Here is a 20088-nt window from a genome sequence, read left to right as displayed (position 1 = left end):
AATGATAATAAGTTTAATAAAAATAATAGTAATGATTATATTAATAATAATAATGATAATATTTATAATAATACTTATGTTACTAATAATAATAATAATAGTACTAAAAGTGATACCAACACTAATATTAATCATAATATTTATGTTCTCATGATAATTCATATATGAGTCGTTTAAAACAAATATAATAATAACAATGATAATTTATTCTTATCTTATAAAAGGCTATTTGCATGATGCAATAAATAGCATTTTCTCTTCTTTAAAATAAATCAAAAATAAAAAAGAAAAATTCTTAGACCATGATGCTGATGTTATAAAGCATTTTATTTTACAATTAAATTAAAACATTATAAATTATTAAACTAATCTAATTTAAAACATTCAAATTTTAAATTTAGAAAAACGGAATAGAAGTGTGTGAAATAGATATGGATTAAAAATACCGCTCAATTTTTTGAGCCTCTAAATTGCAGAGCACTCTTCTTTCTTCTAGGGTTTCTCAATTACTCCTCCAGACCCATTTAAATCCTATCCATTACTCTTCGCAAATCCACAAAAACAAAAAACAATTCTTAATCACTCTTCACAAATCCGCCAGAAGATGATGAACTCTAACTGCTACAATCTATAGCCGCCACCATCTCCGCCATCGCACCACCATCGAGGCTGCCGATCGATTATATTAGTCCGTTGAACATCAAGAAATTATATATGCATCTTTTCATCATCTTCTGGTTTTTTCAGCAGGTTATAGTCTTCTTGAACTTTTTTTTTTTTCAGTTACAACATGATTTTGTGTGTTAGGCTTTTGGCTCAAGTATAACTAAAGGAAACTCTACTGCTTATACTTCAGATTCCATACCCAGAGGTAAACGAAGTACTTTTTACTATTTTGCCTCTTGGTGATGAAGTTTTGATTGTGTTGCTTACTAATTTTTGAAATGTATATTTGGTGTTTGATTTTGTTAGGTTACAATGAAAAAAACCGACACACGGACCACAAAACAGCAGCCACCACCAACCGGCGGCAACCACCGCAGACAACAGAAAGAAAACAGCAGTAGCAATGCTGCCAGAAACAGCAAACAGCATCAATGGCAGCTTTAGACGATTTGAAGGGTTATGGCTTTTTGATTTTGTAAGTCTAAGGTTTGTATTTGCATTTTTGGGTTTGATTACGCACCCCACATGCTTGATGAAAGGTTTTTTTTTTTATTATTCTTTTATAAATTATCTTATTCTTTTTTATCTTAATTTTAATTTGTTATGTTGTGGCTTTGATTGAGTACATGGATACTTAATAATTAAATTTGTAGTTTGTTTACTCTTTACAGTTAGAAATAAGAGGTTACAAACCCGAGATGGTTGATGAAATGCTTAAGAGAAGCATTTTGCCAATCTGAAAAAAGGTTTAAATAAAAGCCTACAAGAAGTTTACACCTAATAATTGTTGAGAATAGATTTAAATAAAAGCCTGCAAGAAGTGTTCGGTGAAATGCTCAAGAGGAGCAATTTGCCAATCTGAAAAAAGCTATTAAAGGTATAAATGTTTAATATGTTGTTCTTGAAATCTGTTAATTAGTAGGTGTAAACAATAAAGCTTTAAGTTAGAAAAAAAGTAAGTTTCCCATCTGATGATGTTTCACAGGACCAAATCAATAGTAAGATTATTTTCTTAAATATATATTTGAAACGATAATAAGGAACTTCAAATTATATGTTTTGTAAAATGTTTTGATCTATTAAGGAACTTCAAATTAGTTATTCACCATTGTTGTTGTTTTGTATTGCAGGCGATGATATAGTGTTTGGATATATTGTTGATGATGAAGATGATACATTTGAATCCCGAAGGATTGTTTTCTATTATCGTCAATTGGACGCGTTTATTGTGTATGTATTTAAAGCTTCATCATTGTTAGAATTGTTGTGCATTTTAGTAGAGATACATTTCTTAGGCAGATTAACCCATTTACAAATATATAACTTGGATGCTATTAAAATTGTTTTTAGTAACCTATTTATTGAGAAAATGCTATATCATTTTTTCAACAATTTTTAACCGTGTAGTAATATGCTTTTGAACTGACTTTGAATTGCTTTTGAACTGCTTTTAAGTATTATTAGAAAAACTTAATAATCTATGATGCCTGTGAAAGTTTCCAGTCTACAATCTAGAAGCTCACCTTCTAGATATTCAAAGTAGGCAACCTTGACAACTCATATGGAAGTAGCAAAGTTGATGACGATGACGGCCGCCCACCATCTCCGTTCACACCATTCCACTGCCATAGAATTTTTACTATAAATAGAGGTGCAAACCTCAGTTGTAAATCATCCAAAATCACTCAGAGAAGTGTAATCACAACCTAGAGAGTGTGTGTGAGTTTGAGAGTTTTTTTGTAAGAGTTTTGTAATACTCTGTAAATCTATTCTTGTGAGTAATAGAGTTGTTTTTCTCTCAAATTTATATCTCCCAACGTCCAGGCGATCCCCTCTTCCTAACAAGTGGTATCAAGAGCTTGGTTAGAGACGTTGGTTGAGTTTTTGGGTCTTCTGAAGTTTTCTCAAAATTCAATTTTGAGTGTACCATTGGATTCGTCTCGTCGAACCGAGTCCAACGCAAAAAACGGCGACTTAAATGGAGTTATAACGAGCCCAGAAAACGCGGTCAAAGTTTGGTCAACTCGCCGGAATCTCGCCGGAGAAGACGACCGGTGCCGGAATTTTCGCCGGAGAAGACGATCACTGTAACAATTCACTGTAGCAGCTGGCGGCACTGTAGCATGTCACTGTAGCAGTACTGTAGCGGTACTGTAGCAATTCTAAAATTTTACAATTTGGTCCCTGAAATTTTCAGAATTTCATTCTTGGTCCCTGAAGTTTATAAAAATTATAATTTTGCCCCGTAAGTGGAATTTAAGCCGCGAAGTGTCTATTCCACCATTTTCAACCGTTCCGGACGTAACGGTGATCTCTGTTTTCTACAATTCAACCCCGTTTGTGTTGAAAAATTATTTGTAAGGTGACAATGTCCACAGAAGAGTCAACATCATCTTTCGGAGCTATGATTATGCTCACAGCCACAAACTACACGCTGTGGAAACCTCGAATGGAAGATCTCCTCAGCTGTAAGGATTTGTTCGATCCTATTGAATTGAAGGGTATAAACCCTGATTCTGCCAAAGAGAAAGAGTGGAAGAAATCAAACCGAAAAACTATTGGTCAGATCCGTCAATGGATTGATCATAGTATCTTCCACCATGTTGCACAAGAGACAGACGCATATGTCCTCTGGAAAAAGTTGGAGGACATGTACCAGGCCAAGACTGCTCGGAATAAAGCCCTGCTGATGAGGCGTTTAGTCAACATGAAGCTCAAAAGTGGAACTTCAGTTGCCGAGCATACCAGTGAGTTTCAGAACTTGGTCAACCAGTTATCGTCTGTAGAGATGCCGCTTGGCGATGAAGTTCAGGCGCTACTGCTACTTAGTTCCCTTCCCGATAGTTGGGAAACGCTGGTAGTAACACTCAGCAACTCAGCCCCGAATGGCAAACTTACCATGTCAATGGTCAAGGATGCCCTATTCAGTGAAGAGGCAAGGAGAAAAGACATGGGCACAGATCAGACCCATGCCTTTGTCACAGAGAATTGGGGGAGACAACGAATGAGTAGCAAAAATAAATGGAGAGGCAGAAGTAAGAGCAGGGGCAGGTCAGCTGATGGCAGAAAACCAACATATAAATGTCATCATTGTGGATTAGAGGAACATATGAAGAAGAACTGCTATAGATTAAAAGAGGAACAAGGTCAAAGCAGTTCACAGCCGAAGAATAAGGGTGGAGAAACATTAGTTGCTATCACAGGTGATGTAGCTTATTGTTCAACCCATGATGAGACATGCCTTCACGTGTCACGAGAAGACACAGAATGGGTGGTAGATACTGCAGCTTCCTACCACGTGACTCCATACAAGGAATACTTCACAACATACAAAGCTGGAGACTTTGGAGCTGTGAAGATGGGAAATTCCAGTTCCGCTGAGATTGTCGGAATTGGTGATGTCAAGATAAAGACAAGTTCCGGGAGCACAATCACTCTGAAGGATGTCAGCCATGTGCCAGATCTTCGGCTGAATTTACTTTCTGGGATAGCTCTCGACAAACAGGGCTATGATAGTCATTTCAGTAAAGGCACATGGAAATTGTCAAGAGGCGCTATGATAGTCGCTCGAGGACACATTTGTGGCACACTGTACAAGACTCATGTGAAGATCTGCACAGACAGTATTAATGTTGCAGAAAAGGAGGCTTCACAAAATTTATGGCACCAGAGACTCGGTCACATGAGTGAGAAAGGGTTGTCTACCCTAATAAAGAAGGAGCTTATCAATGTAGATAAGGACGCTGCACTAGATTCTTGCAATCATTGTCTGTTTGGTAAGCAGCATAGAGTCTCGTTTAATTCCTCTTCAACGAGAAAATCAGAGTTACTCAGTCTGGTACACTCTGATGTTTGCGGTCCATTGGAGGTTGAATCAATTGGCGGCAACCGATACTTTCTGACATTTATCGATGATGCTTCTCGAAAGGTGTGGGTATATTTCTTGCGGACGAAGGACCAGGTGTTCGATTACTTCAAACAGTTCCATGTCATGGTAGAACGTGAGACATGAAAGAAGTTAAAGTGTCTTCGATCCGACAACGGCGGTGAATACTCTTCCAGGCAGTTCGATGCCTATTGCAGATCATATGGCATCCGACATGAGAAGACGGTCCCACGTACCCCTCAACATAATGGTATAGCAGAAAGAATGAACCGAACAATCATGGAACGTGTTCGGAGCATACTCAGTATGGCTAATCTGTCAAAGCCATTCTGGGGAGAAGCAGTCAGAGCCGCTTGTTATTTGATCAACCGATCTCCATCAGTACCACTGAATTTTGAAGTTCCGGAGAAACTTTGGTCTGGAAAGGATCCATCATACTCTCACTTAAGAGTATTTGGATGTTTGGCGTACGCACATGTATCCAAGGAGCTCAGGCAGAAGCTGGATGCAAGGACCACTCCATGCATATTCATAGGCTATGGAGATGAAGAATTTGGATACAGATTATGGGATCCAAAGGAGAAAAAGGTGATCAGAAGTAGGGACGTGGTGTTCCATGAAAGCCAGACAATAGAAGATATTGAAAAGCCCACAATATCTCAGAAGTCAAATGTTGCTGCTCAGGTGCCAGAGGCAACAACGGAATCATTCATGAGAAATGAATTTTCAGTGCAAGAAGAAATGCCAGAAGTAGAAGATAATGAGGAAAATGACGGTGCTGAGCAGGGGGAGCCACAACCCCATCTGCCAGATGTTCCAGCACCATCACAAGGTCAAGATGATGGTGGATCTCCTCAGAATGTTCCAGAAGTTCGTAGATCTGAACGAGGTCGGATTCCATCGAGTAGATATCCAGAATCCGAGTACCTTCTACTTACTGAAGATGGAGAACTGGAGAGTTTTCATGAAGCAGTAACTCATAAGGATAAAGAAAAATGGTTGCTCGCAATGCAGGATGAGATGGATTCTCTGCAGAAAAATCAAACTTATGAGATTGTAGAACTTCCAAGCGGGAAGAAGGCACTAAAAAATAAATGGGTGTTCAAGTTGAAAAAGGATGGTAGTGGAAAAGTGGTGAAATACAAAGCACGACTTGTAGTCAAAGGATTCCAACAGAAGAAAGGAATTGATTTTGACGAGATATTTTCACCAGTAGTCAAGATGACGTCAATTAGAGTCATACTTGGATTGGTCGCAAGTATGAACTTGGAGCTTGAACAGATGGATGTAAAGACAGCTTTTCTTCATGGAGATTTACATGAAGAAATTTACATGGAGCAGCCGGAAGGTTTTGAGGTTTCAGGAGATAACCTCGTATGCAAGCTGAAGAAAAGTTTGTATGGTTTAAAGCAGGCACCTAGGCAGTGGTACAAGAAGTTTGACTCGTGCATGGTGAGTCACGGGTACAAGAAAACTGCAGCAGATGAGTGTGTCTACATTCAGAAGTTTTCTGAAGGAGATTTCGTTGCTCTTCTACTTTATGTAGACGATATTTTGATCGTAGGGAAAGACGTAACGAAGATCAACCAGCTGAAGAAGGAACTCTCTAAGTCTTTTGACATGAAAGACTTAGGACAGGCTCAACAGATTTTGGGAATGCAGATAACCCGAGATAGGAAGAATAAAAGGTTATGGCTATCTCAGGAGAAGTATATTGAACGAGTGCTTTCACGTTTCAATATGAACAATGCCAAACCTGTTAGCATTCCATTAGCTAACCATTTCAAGTTAAGCAAGAGTTCTTGTCCCTCATCCAAGGAAGAGATCGGGGAGATGTTGTCAGTACCATATTCCTCAGCAGTTGGAAGTTTGATGTATGCGATGGTGTGTACAAGGCCCGATATTGCTCATGCAGTGGGAACGGTGAGTCGTTTTCTCTCGAACCCCGGGAAAGAGCATTGGAATGCGGCAAAATGGATTCTCAGATATCTTAAGGGTACAACGAATCTATGTCTTTGTTACGGGGGAGCTGATCCAATCTTGGAAGGCTATACAGATGCGGATATGGCCGGAGATCCTGATAGTAGGAAATCTACTTCAGGATTCATTTACACTTTTGCAGGAGGAGCTGTTTCATGGCAGTCAAGACTACAAAAGTGTGTTGCATTATCCACAACTGAAGCAGAGTATATTGCTGCCGCAGAAGCTGGAAAAGAAATGTTGTGGTTAAAGCGTTATCTCCAAGAATTTGGAATCAAGCAAAAGGAGTACAAGGTACATTGTGACAGTCAGAGTGCTCTAGATTTGAGCAAGAACTCCATGTACCATTCCCGTACAAAACATATTGATATTCGCTATCATTGGATACGCGAGGTAATTGATCGACAACTGTTGAGACTAGTGAAGATCCATACAAAGGAGAATCATGCGGATATGTTAACAAAGGTGGTGACTCGAGAGAAGTTGGAGTTATGCAGAGACATAACTGGAATGTTCGTGGATTCGGCTGGAGGGGGAGAATTGAAAGTTTCCAGCCTACAATCTAGAAGCTCACCTTCTAGATATTCAAAGTAGGCAACCTTGACAACTCATATGGAAGTAGCAAAGTTGATGACGATGACGGCCGCCCACCATCTCCGTTCACACCCTTCCACCGCCATAGAATTTTTACTATAAATAGAGGTGCAAACCTCAGTTGTAAATCATCCAAAATCACTCAGAGAAGTGTAATCACAACCTAGAGAGTGTGTGTGAGTTTGAGAGTTTTTTTGTAAGAGTTTTGTAATACTCTGTAAATCTATTCTTGTGAGTAATAGAGTTGTTTTTCTCTCAAATTTATATCTCCCAACGTCCAGGCGATCCCCTCTTCCTAACAGCCTGTACATTTATCATAATGATGACTGAATAGGTTTTTACATATAATATTGAATATGTACAATTAGAAGTAATTAGCAAGACTAACTAACAGTTCATTATGCAAAGTAGTTATTGCCTAAGCTTAGTTGAGATTTAGTTATTGTCTAAGGTTATTTATGTCGCTTTGTAGAATTTAATGTGATTTAGAGATTAGTAGATATGTACCCATTTACAGTTAATTTGCTTCGTATAACAAATTTCACTTAGGATGGTTTTAGGTCTACTGTTTCTACGAAATGGAAGAATAAAGGGATACATGTTCATGTTGTTGTCAATTTAGTTATGAACATTTATAACTGTCATGTTTGTTTTTCGCATTTTAAATCGCACTCCAACTGTTTGTATAGTTGCTTCTACAAATAGATAATCAAAACAAAAGTTTAAAATATATCTTTAATTTTCTTTGAAGGTTTTATCTTAGACATGTACTGCGAGAAACTTCTAAAATGTTTAAAGATGGTGCTGACCCTGAAAAAGGTATATCCAAGTACAAGTTTTTTTGACTATTTTTCTCATTTGCGAAAAGCTTAATTGTTGTGGAATATTCATTAGTCTTTATGTGGCTTATTTGAAACCAATGAATGATGATTAATTGTAACCCAGCAACTATTTGTGTACTCTATAGTGAATTGCAAGCTTATGATTAGTAATGTATTAATGATATAAAAAAGTAATGGTCTTAAGCAACATATTCGAAAGTTTTAATTAGAAAAAAAAAACATAATACACCGTTTTTGTTGGCGAATTTTGGTTCCCAACAAGTTCATGCTAAGTTCGTATTTATATCTTTATTTCAAATTTATCTATCTTTTGGCGTTGTGTCTCAAAGTTGGAGTAAGCAGAGGACTATGTTCCATATGGTTTTGGGATCTTTATGGTATATTGTAGTTTTATGTTTTCACTAGAGGTGTCAAGATGAGTAGGTTGGAATGGGCATTGGGCTATAATGGGTCAGATTGAGTTGGAAGTAAGTTTTCGTAGATGTTCTTCTATTGATAATTAACATCTATATTATTATTGTAACAATTCAAGGAGGGTATTTGACCAGTTTGAGCCTTTGGCACTTTGTAATATCATTTTGTTTACTCCATTTTATTGGGATATATTATGACCTCATATGTGACAATACATGGATGCTCTTATTGGGATAATATTTGGCACTTTGTAATATCATTTTGTTTACCGTATGTTATTTTGTTTACTATATATTTTTTTAGATTTTGTATCTTTGTGTATAAAAGTCTCATTTAATTGTAAAACATTCAGGTTTGTTATGATTTTTGGAAGTAATGGATTGTTAAGAGGTTTTCATTTTGTTTGTTAATGTTTTGTAACGTAAGACTATGCTTTTGGATTCCTGTTTTTAATTGTCGTTCTTTCAAATATTTGTTTAAACATTGTTGTTTTCTATCTCATATAATTTGATGAATTATGTTAGTTTATCTACATGTTGATTATATAACGTATTATTAAAAAAAATCTTTTAAAATCCCGTGATTCCACGGGTCTTTGCACTAGTAATAACAATATTCTTATTTATAACTATAATCCATAATAATGATAATTAATACTTGAATGACAAAATTTATAATAATAAATACCTTAATAATGTTAATAATAATAATAATGGTTTTAATACTTACAACTATGTTAATAATAATAATAAGTGTTCGAATACTAATAATAACAATAATATCAATAATAATAACAATAATTATAATAATAAATGATAAATAATAATAATAATAATAATAATAATAACAACAACAATTATAATCATAATAATAACTAGTAAAAATAATAATAGAAGTAAAAGTGTATACTCCTTTTAAAGGCTTTTTCTAAAAACAAATGCCCTGGATCGGGCTCGAACCCACGACCTCTCGATATTCGTCACCCTTCTTAACCATCTAGTCTAACCCGTTTTTCTGATAAGTTTTACACCCGACTATAATTTAACCCTTTTTCTTATTCCTTCTTCATCTTCATACTCCAAACGGCCAAATCTTTACTCCACCATAATAATTAATTAACGACTTGAATTATATTGTGAATTTGAAACATAAACTACCTATCGTGGGTGATTGAATTAACAAAAATAAAAATCAAAAGAATTTAAGCAGTAATAGTTTTGAAAGCACGATGAACAACTCCAATATTGATTTTGAAATTGAGACTGTTTTAGACCATAGTTTCTTCATGAAATAGTTCGAAAATCATTCCTAGAATCTTTCTGGGTTATCAATTGAACATGAAACACTAAAACAAGTTTGAATTTTGTGATGAACACATTCATTGACTTTTTGAAATTGAAGTTTGACTTCAATTAAAGAATTGGATTCTGAAACTCTACCAGTCGTTTAAGTAACTGCTTTCTAACAGAACTGCATTAGTATATTTTTAAATTTGTTAAGAATTTGATGAATTAAAAAAAATAGCCATGAACAGAGCAGATGCTGCTCTTCGTGCTTTTTCAGATTAAATTCATTTAATTAAAGGCTGTGAAAGGCTTTTGTGTTTGAGAGTTGATAATGTAAGATCAAGTAGCCTCATTTACAACTGGATTTGGTCGTGTTATGTAGCAATTTAGTCGACAGATTTTATTCTTCAAGGACAGAAATAAAATAAAAAAATAAAACCTGAAGTGGATAGCTAACTGATTTTGGAAATTGTTGTATAGATTGTATCTGATTTGTACGAATGATAAGGATGGTTAACCAATTGCAGATAAAATGGAAAGCTTATAGTGAACTGATGGAAACGTAAACTGATCCCATTCTTTTGTAATTTTATCAAATTAATATTAATAATTAATATATATAAATGTATAATAATACCTTTAATAATAATAAATAATAATAATAATAATAATAATATAATTATATTAAGGATAAATGATTGCTGTTAATAATAATAAGAATAATAATATTTATAATAACCAAAATAATACTTAAGAATAATACTAATGATAATGATATTTAATAATAAAAATGATATTAATATTATTAATGATAATAATTGTATTATTTTCTAATAATAATAATAATCATACTAATATTAGTAATAATAAATAATGATATTTATAATGGTAATTATCAAAATGATAATAATAATGATTTTTAATGATAACGATTATAATACTATATGATATTACTACAAGCAATAATTTAGACATAACAAGTTATATGTATACTAATTTCATATCTATATATTTTATATCAGAAATAATAATATTGATATTACAGATATTAACATTAATATTAATAATAATGAAGGTAATAATAATAACAATTATGTTTAAACTTGTAATTAAATAAAATATTTATATATTATTATTTATGTCATATTGATAATATATTCTATTGAATATTTATTATATAATTCAATATATATGTATATATATTCATTTTAATAGCAACTTAGTTATTTTATGTATTACTTTAAATATTCAATTTAATTCAAATGATTACAATTTATCTTATTAGTTCAAATTATTATATATACTATTGTTTATATATATATATATATATATATATATATATATACATATATATATATACATATACACACATATGTATATACATTTTCTACTTACACATAATCGTTCGTGAATCATCGGAGATAGTCAAAGGCTAATTGATTACATAAATATAGTTCCAACATTTTTGAGACTCAACATTACAGACTTTGCTTATCGTGTCGAAATCATATAGAGATTAAGTTTAAATTTGGTCGGAAATTTCCAGGTCGTCACAGCCATTTGCCTGAACCTTTGTAATTTTCTCTTGTGATTTTGCCCAATGAACTTTACATTATTTTCAAGGTGAATCATGCTAATTAACAATCAAGACCGGGTCGGGGTGGTTGATCACTTGTGAGTTAAAGTGAAAGACGATCATCAGGGCCCAAAATAATCTTCAAACATCCCATCCTCCATCTTAATCTCATTGCACTCAATCCGTAATTAAGTAACACATTAATTAGGGATTGATTAATTGGTTCCATCCGTGGGACACGTTTTACAAATTGAACTTGAAATTTTTTGTTTTGTGCTATCAAACAATTAATTCCTTGGTTTAATTTCAATCGTGTTTTTGTTGTGGTGATTTACAGGTGCTTTTTGAAGACGTATTGGTCGATTTGATTATCCGTTATGGCGGCAAATGCAAAGCAAATAAGCGTTTCTGCGAATGCAGATGCAATGGCTGGTGATTCGCAGAATGCCATGCCATTTACTTCACAAATAAATGTTAATTCCACTACGAGTAAATCGTTTCAAGAACCGCTTGCTAAAACATCTAATGTAAATGCTGCTAATAATGACTCGCAGCCAGAAACTGCTGCAGAAAAAATGGTTGCGCGCAGAACTCTGCAACAAAACCGCGAAGAAACAATCGCCGAAGGGAAGCGATTAAGGGTTTTGTCTGGAAAAGCTAGCCTGCGAACAGACAAAGTTGTTGGCACTGCTATTGAACAAGCTAAGAAAAATGCCAAGTATAGTCGCGAGCCTCGCATACCGCGAACCTACTTATGGCCATTGAATGATTCAGGATCACAAGTTGATCGCTTAGTGGTGGAGCGTAATGATAGTGATAGTGATAATGCAGAAGACCACCTTGTTTTGAACTCTGCATATAACTCAAAAATGGCGAAGGCGCCAAGAGAAGAAAGCGAATTTTCTGATGATTCGGGTAGTGTAGAGGAATTTGTAAAAGTTCCAAATGTTAAGCGAAGGCGACCACCAACATCTTTTCCTCGTCATGGGGAAGAAGGTGAAGCATCTGATGCTATCCGCAAAGAGAATGCTCAACATTTTTTAGCGGATGCTTTTAGAAGCATTGCGCCTAAATCAATGCAACATAAATTTGAACAACCAAATTTCTTACAAGATATGATCGCTAAGTTTTGTGCGGAGAATACTGATACTCGCACAAAAAAGGCGACTGAAATTACCACTGCTGTAGACAAGTTTGTTCAGCATATTTCTGATTATCCAATTGTTACACCGCCTATTGTACCTGCGACATTGGGAGTTTACTCGGGTTTAACCGATCCTTTAGATTTTTTGCAACGCTTCGAAGGGGTGGTAAGCACCTATAATTGGGATGAGCCAGTGGCATGTAGAGTATTCCCTATGGTTTTACAAGGGTCAGCAAGAGAGTGGTTTTATAGTCTTCAAGCTCGCAGTATTATCGGCTTTATCGATCTTCGCGATAAATTTTTGCTGCAGTTTCAGAATCTTTTGCCGCAGAAAAAGACACATATAGAATGTCATGATATCAAACAAGGAAACAAGGAAACTTTGAGCGCATTACTTACGCGGTACATTTATGAGTGTCAAAAAATACCAAGTTTGAATGAAGATCAAAAAATCTCTGGATTCTTGCACGCCATTAATCCACAACGACATACAACGCTTGTGCGAAGACTGCGAAGAGATGTCCCGCCAACTTTTGCTAAGGTCCAACAAGAAACATATGATTATCTCAGAGGTAGAGAAGATAGTACTATAACCCCTGCATGTGGGTGGGGTAAAGACAAAAGTTGGCGGGATGATAATGATTCTTTTCGTGATGGCAATGGCGATAATTAACGCGGTTCCGGATATCCACGGCAAAATGGCGTCGGTGGTTACCCGTACAATGATAGATTTCAAGGTCAAAATGATAATCATGGATATGGTCGTCGGGATCGCTATTCTACGCGAAAAAGGAACAACGAGTCTTTCAATATCATTCAGATGCTGACAAAAACGCCTAAGGAAATTTTGCTACAGGAAAGGGTTGCTAAGTCTTTTCCAGATCTACAACCTTTAGGGGAGAATAGCAGGCGAGATAAGTCAAAGTTTTGTGTTTTCCATGATGATTATGGTCATGACACCAATCGTTGTAGAGATTTGGCGGAACTGATCGCGGAGGCGTATGAGCAAGGCAAGCTGGACCATTTAATCGTGCAGGGTGATGCAAGTACTGCGAATGCGATTATATTGCCTGCAGAAACCAATGCTCAGCAAGTGCCAAATGTGGCTGAGCTAAAAGCTCCCGCGGTGAAAAATCTTGGGGTGAAAATGGTGAGTAAGAAAGAAAATCAGCGCGGAATTCAGGTCATTAATGTGGTAGAGGTACAGAGCGAAATGTCAGTATTCCAAATATCTGAACAAATTGCAAGCTGGAAATGTCCTTCTATTACTTTTTGAAATGACCCGTCCTAAACCATCTGGACGAATACATTACATTTGATGACATCGCGAGGTACTTGACCTCTATATGATACATTTTACAAACATTGCATTCGTTTTTAAAAGACAAACTTTCCTTACATCGAAAGTTGACGGCATGCATACCATTTCATAATATATCCAACTATAATTGACTTAATAATAATATTGTTGAACTCAATGACTCGAATGCAACGTCTTTTGAAATATGCCATGAATGACTCCAAGTAATATCTCTAAAATGAGCAAATGCACAGCGAAAGATTTCTTTCATACCTGAGAATAAACATGCTTTCAAGTGTCAACCAAAATGTTGGTGAGTTCATAAGTTTATCGCAAACAATAAAATTCATCATTTTGATAGACCACAAGATTCAAATACAGTACACCTATCTTGAGTACGAAATCATTTTTCATAATGCTTAGCAGAGTAGGTTCGTATCCTTTTCTCCCCCATAGGTTGCCTCGCGATTTTTAAATAATAGTGCACATATCTCGTGCACAAAACTAATACACATAACATGTGTATAAAAATCATTCTCTCGATACATAACATTCATTTCGATTTCATTGCTCAACATGGTAACTGATAATGCTAAAAACGAACATATATTTCATAGCATTATCCCTCAAGAAAGACAAGCTTTTAGTTGCAATTGTTCTATTTACAAGTGATATTCGTTTAAATAATAAAAGGTGAAGACAAAAGACAGATTCGACAAATTGAAGACGCAAATGACCAAAAAGCTCAAAAGTACAAATTACAATTAAAGTGGTTCCAATTATTGATAAGAAACGTCTCAAAATTATAAGAGTACAAGATGCGAAACTCAAAATACAAGATATTAAATTGTACGCAAGGACGTTCGAAAATCCGGAACCGGGACCAAAGTCAACTCTCAACGCTCGACGCAACGGACTAAAAATTACAAGTCAACTATGCACATGAATATAATATAATATATAATTAATTCTTAAAATTAATATATATATTATATTATATAATAAAAACCGTCGGCAGAAGAAACAAAGACATGTGAGCTGAATTCCAGGTCCATGCGATCGCATGGCCTGGAAGGCAAAAAGCCATGCGATCGCATGGCAGTAGGTAGCAGCTGACATGCCTATAAAATTCGAGTTTTTGCTCATCATATAACACATCTTTTTCTCTTCTCATTCATCAACGTATATATATTTATATTTATATTATAATTTTAATTTTAATTTTAATTTCTAATAATAAGGGTATGTTAACAAATGTTGTAAGGGTGTAAGTCGAAATTCTGTCCGTGTAACGCTACGCTATTTTTAATCACTGTAAGTTATGGTTAATGTTAGTTTTAATTTAATGTCTCGTAGCTAAGTTATTATTATGCTTATTTAAGACGAAGTAATCATGATGTTGGGCTAAAATATTAAAATTCGGTAATTGGGTTTTGGACCATAATTGGGGTTTGGATAAAAGAACGACACTTGTGGAAATTAGACTATGGGCTATTAATGAGCTTTATATTAATTAAATGATACCTCGTTAAATTAATATATAGACTTATAATTTGACGTATTTATATATAACCACATACGCTTGACTGGGCACGGTGGGGCGGGATATCTATAAATACCAATAATTGTTCATTTTACCGGACACGGAACTGGATTAATAGTTAATAGACTTGTTGAAACAAGAGTGGATTACATTCAAGGGTAATTGGTGTAATTGTTAACAAAGTAGTAAAACCTTGGTTTACACGCAGTCGATAACCTGGTATATTCATTAAACAAAGTATTAAGACCTTGTTACAATTCGAATCCCCAATTAGTTGGAATATTTGACTTCGGGAATAAGAATAATTTGACGAAGACTTTCGCATTTTATGATTATGACTGATGGACTATTATGGACAAATCCGTATGGACATATTGAATAATCCAGGACAAAGAACAATTAACCCATGGGAATAAACTAAAAATCAACACGTCAAACATCATGATTACGAAAGTTTAAATAAGCATAATTTCTTATATTTCATATTTAATTGCACTTTTAATTATCGCACTTTTATTTATTGTCATTGTATTTAATTGCACTTTTAATTATCGTACTCTTTACTTATCGCAATTTTATTTTATCGCAATTTCATTATCGTTATTTACTTTACGCTTTAAAGTTAAGTTATATTTATTTTTAATATTTTACATTAGGTTTGAACTGCGGCTAAAGTTTGAAAATCGACAAATCGGTCATTAAACGGTAAAAACCCCCCTTTTATAATAATAATATTACTTATATATATATTTGTATTTTTATAAATTTAAAACTAATATAGCGTTAAGCTTGTTTAATTTTCCCTGTGGAACGAACCGGACTTACTAAAAACTACACTACTGTACGATTAGGTACACTGCCTATAAGTGTTGTAGCAAGGTTTATGTATATCCATTCTATATATAAATAAATCACTTGTGTAAAATTGTATCGTATTTAATAGTATTTCGTTGTAAAAATAATACTATTTCCTAGTAACCTCGCACACATCAGTAACCGACCTTAACATATAATGCATATCAATAATATCCCCAAAATAGAACATCTCGTCTGTATAATATATAAACTTCGAAGTACTAAACACCACGCCCACTAGCTCTTCCGTCTATTGAACATTCTGGGTGGGGGTGTTAAACTCGGTAGCTACCTTTAGGATTCGCGTGAATTAGGGCCATACTCGATTCTAATTCTTAGGTTACCAAGCAATAATAATCAGGGGAAAATATTCACATCAATTGGTGGCAATTATCATGTCCACATAATTCAATAATAATCCACAGAACTTCTATCTGCATAATAATTCATTCGAGGAATGTTTTGCTTGTGTCTATCTTGTCAAACATTTATAAAAGCATATCAGTCCAAAAATATAGATTTCAAAGGCATTTAATAAAGCAGTTGTAAAAACAGCGCATGTATTCTCAGTCCCAAAAATGTAAAGAGTAAAAGGAATCAAATGAACCCACAATACGATATTTTGTTGTAAAAATATGCATATGACTGAACTGAACAATGCAAGGTTGGCCTCGGATTCACGAACCTATATCAATTATATATATTAACTCTTGTAATCATAATTTAATAAGTTATATATTAATATTAGTAATATATATTATTTCAATTGTTATATATATATTTCTATATATATACTTTTATATATGTTTCATATAAGTATTTTTTTTAATAATGAATTTTATTGTAATAATAATAATAATAATAATATTAAAAATAATAATATTGACAATAATACAAACATAGTTATAATAATAATAATGATGATACTAATAGTAAAAAAAAGATAATAATAATAATAATGTTAAAAATAATGATATTAATGTTAAAAATAATAATATTAATGATAATAAAATAATAATTTTGATAAAGATGATAATTTTTCTAATAATGATAATAATAATAAAAATGATGCTTAATAATACTTATATTACTAATCATAATATTAACAATAATAATACTAATAATTAGAATACTACCTTTAAAGGAATAAGTTTCAAAAAGAAATAAACTGCCTCAGCCCGAGCTCGAACCCGAGACCTCTCGTTCAACAGACAACACTCTCAACCATTCGTCCATCCTTGATTTTCTAATTAATATCATGACTTTATTATATTTAATCCTTATTATTTCTATTTTTCTTTCATCTTTCTTCTAAGATTATCTTTATTATCACCGATCTTCTTTTATCTTAACCATCATCATTATTAACTCTTCATTAAAACCGAATCACTTCATCATCTATCATCTTCATCCATTTAATCACCATCACTAATCCTCATCATCATATATCAACATCATCGTGGTAATCATATATATACATATCATTATCACCATCACCTAATCATTAATGGATCATCATATCATCGTCATCAACATCATCAAAGCTCCTTTACCATCTCTATTCGAATTTTTTTTATTCATAATCATAACAGCCATATTACCGGCAAAATAGTAATACATGACTATACCCATAATACCATTGGTTTGAGTTTTCTGCTTCTAGTCCAATATCCGAATAAAGCTTGGCCCAAACTAACTAATTTAGAAGCCCACATAGCTAGCCCAATACATGTTTATTTACGGGTAGCATAATCTAGTTGTTTGTGTCGAATAGAAAATAGAAAAAAATTGGAAACCATTAGCAGCATCAAACAGTAACCATGGTGGGTTTGGTTTAGGGTTGTTCGAACCTAAAAAAAATAAGTATCATTACAGAAGCAGCAATGGGTGGCTGCAGGTGGAAGTGGTGGTGATGTGATTAATTCGAGTAAGAAACAGCACATCTAGCAGCAACAATGGTTGCAGCTCATAATAATTGATGCATTAGCAGTTTTTAATAGTGGCTCGTGGTGGTGTACTCAGCTGCAACACGACTCCAACTTGTGATGGTGGCATTCGATTGTTTTACAGATTGTACAGGAACAAAAGGTGGTTCACGAAGGAAATAGAGAGAGAAAAGGGGAGAGAGAGAGAGAGAGTGATAGTTGTAGGTGTTGGACGGCGGTGGTGAGGGTGATGATGAGCCGTAGGTGATGGTGGTGATTCGAGGAGATAAATCACGATGGAAATAATAGAGGTAGTTAGAGAGAGATGTAGAGAGATATGAAGATGATGGGTTCTAGGATGACGATGGTTTTTGGTGGATGAAGGTGGTGGAAGGTGGTCTATAGGTGGTACCGGTGGTGTGGTGATTGCAGGAGGAAAGTAGAGTGATGAAGGTGCTTGATATTGAGGTGTATTCTCGGTGGATCCATGAATGTAATATGTTATGTATATATGATGATATATATAATACTTAAATTATGGAAGAAACCAAAAGCAACTACAGTAACATATTAATCATAGAGTAATTCTGGTGACATTAATACTATTACTCTGCCGACACTTTTCATCTATAAATCAAGGGCTGGAATTTCGTACTCTGTTGCTAATTTAGTTACGGATAAAAGTCTTCAGAAAAATCTTAAAATTTTAAATTAAATAGTTTTATTTATTTTGGCCATTATGGTATAAAATTTGATCATTAATTTATTAAATAAAAACTACATCAACCGTCCCTCTCAATTCTGGGTAAAATATAAAAAGTGTTAAAAATTTATTAATTAGCTTCGGAATATATTTTTGATAAGCCTAAAATTTATATAGCTCATTTTCGGATCGCAGTTTATTTTAAAATCACATAAGTTCGTTTATAACTCATTTATTATCAACCGAATGATAATTGAGTGTTACTATAATTTTCCAAATAAATTCGAAATTATGTATACATATAATCAATACACTTTATATATATATATATATATATATATATATATATATATATATATATATATATATATATATATATATAGATACTTTTTAAATAATAATAATTATAATATCCTATTTTTATTTTACTTTACATAAATAAATTTTAGTAACAACAACATACAATATTTAAAATTATGTTTGCAATTATTATTTATATATACACATGCACCTATCAAGTTACAATTAATTGTTCGTGAATCGTCGAGAATGGTCGGAGGTCAAATGAATGCAAGGAAACAGTTCAAAAAATTTGAGACTCCACAATACAGACTTTGCTTATCGAGTCAAAAGATTAAATCATATAAAGATTAAGTTTAAATTTGGTCAGAAATTTTCGGGTCGTCACAGTACCTACCCGTTAAAGAAATTTCGTCCCGAAATTTGATTGGGATGGTCATGGCTGACAATAAGTATGTTTTCATGATGCATACGAGCTAGAAATTAGAGTTTTATCATCAGTGAGTAATATTCATAAAACAATTCATTTATATGAAGAGTACGGGTAAAGCTATCACAAAAGAGTGAAATGAGTAATGCAGGTTCGTCTTAACCGATGACGTAGTCACGGTTGATTTCCGAAATTCAAGGATTTTAGAGAAAATCTTCGTAATAAGATTTGATTTTTTGGTAATTATGGAAATTAGGATCCTCTTTAGTTAAATACGATAATCTGTCTTGATTGTTTTGTCAGATATTTCACTATAAATCCACCCTCTTCATTTCCTTTATATTTTGGAGTTCCATCCTTTTGTTTTCTCTTCCCGACTTTAAGTCAAGCGGATAATGATCCAGAATTTTGTAGGTCTGAAGTTTCGAATGAACATGACTAATGTTCTGAGAGAGATTGTAATAGCACGATCTTGATTGGTTAAATTACCAGAATTCAAGAGAAAAGATAGAACTATCAGGAAGATATGTTCTCGATATGTTTGGAGATTAAGTAGAATGTAAGAGTCGTGTAACATGGCACATGATGACGTTATGATCTGTGAATCATCACGTTCCATTAGCAACTCAGCATGACTTACTGTA

At 33.8% G+C, this 20088-nt stretch overlaps 1 long non-coding RNA gene across 2 annotated transcripts; it reads left to right on the top strand.

Annotated features, from left to right (window-relative positions):
- The first annotated feature begins 458 nt into the window (after window positions 1-458).
- On the top strand, window positions 459-8066 carry LOC139877733 (uncharacterized). 2 transcript variants are annotated; one of them, XR_011768751.1, is made up of 4 exons: window positions 459-871; window positions 973-1141; window positions 1797-1896; window positions 7878-8066. It is a non-coding gene; the product is annotated as an uncharacterized lncRNA (long non-coding RNA). The 2 variants fall into 2 exon arrangements; XR_011768750.1 differs by having other exon boundaries at window positions 973-1543.
- The last annotated feature ends 12022 nt before the right edge of the window (window positions 8067-20088 follow it).

This window comes from Rutidosis leptorrhynchoides, chromosome 11, assembly GCF_046630445.1.
Source record: "Rutidosis leptorrhynchoides isolate AG116_Rl617_1_P2 chromosome 11, CSIRO_AGI_Rlap_v1, whole genome shotgun sequence".
Lineage (NCBI taxonomy): Eukaryota > Viridiplantae > Streptophyta > Magnoliopsida > Asterales > Asteraceae > Rutidosis > Rutidosis leptorrhynchoides.
Note: the sequence above shows the minus strand (reverse complement) of the source record. Positions and strands in the feature narration are given on the sequence as shown.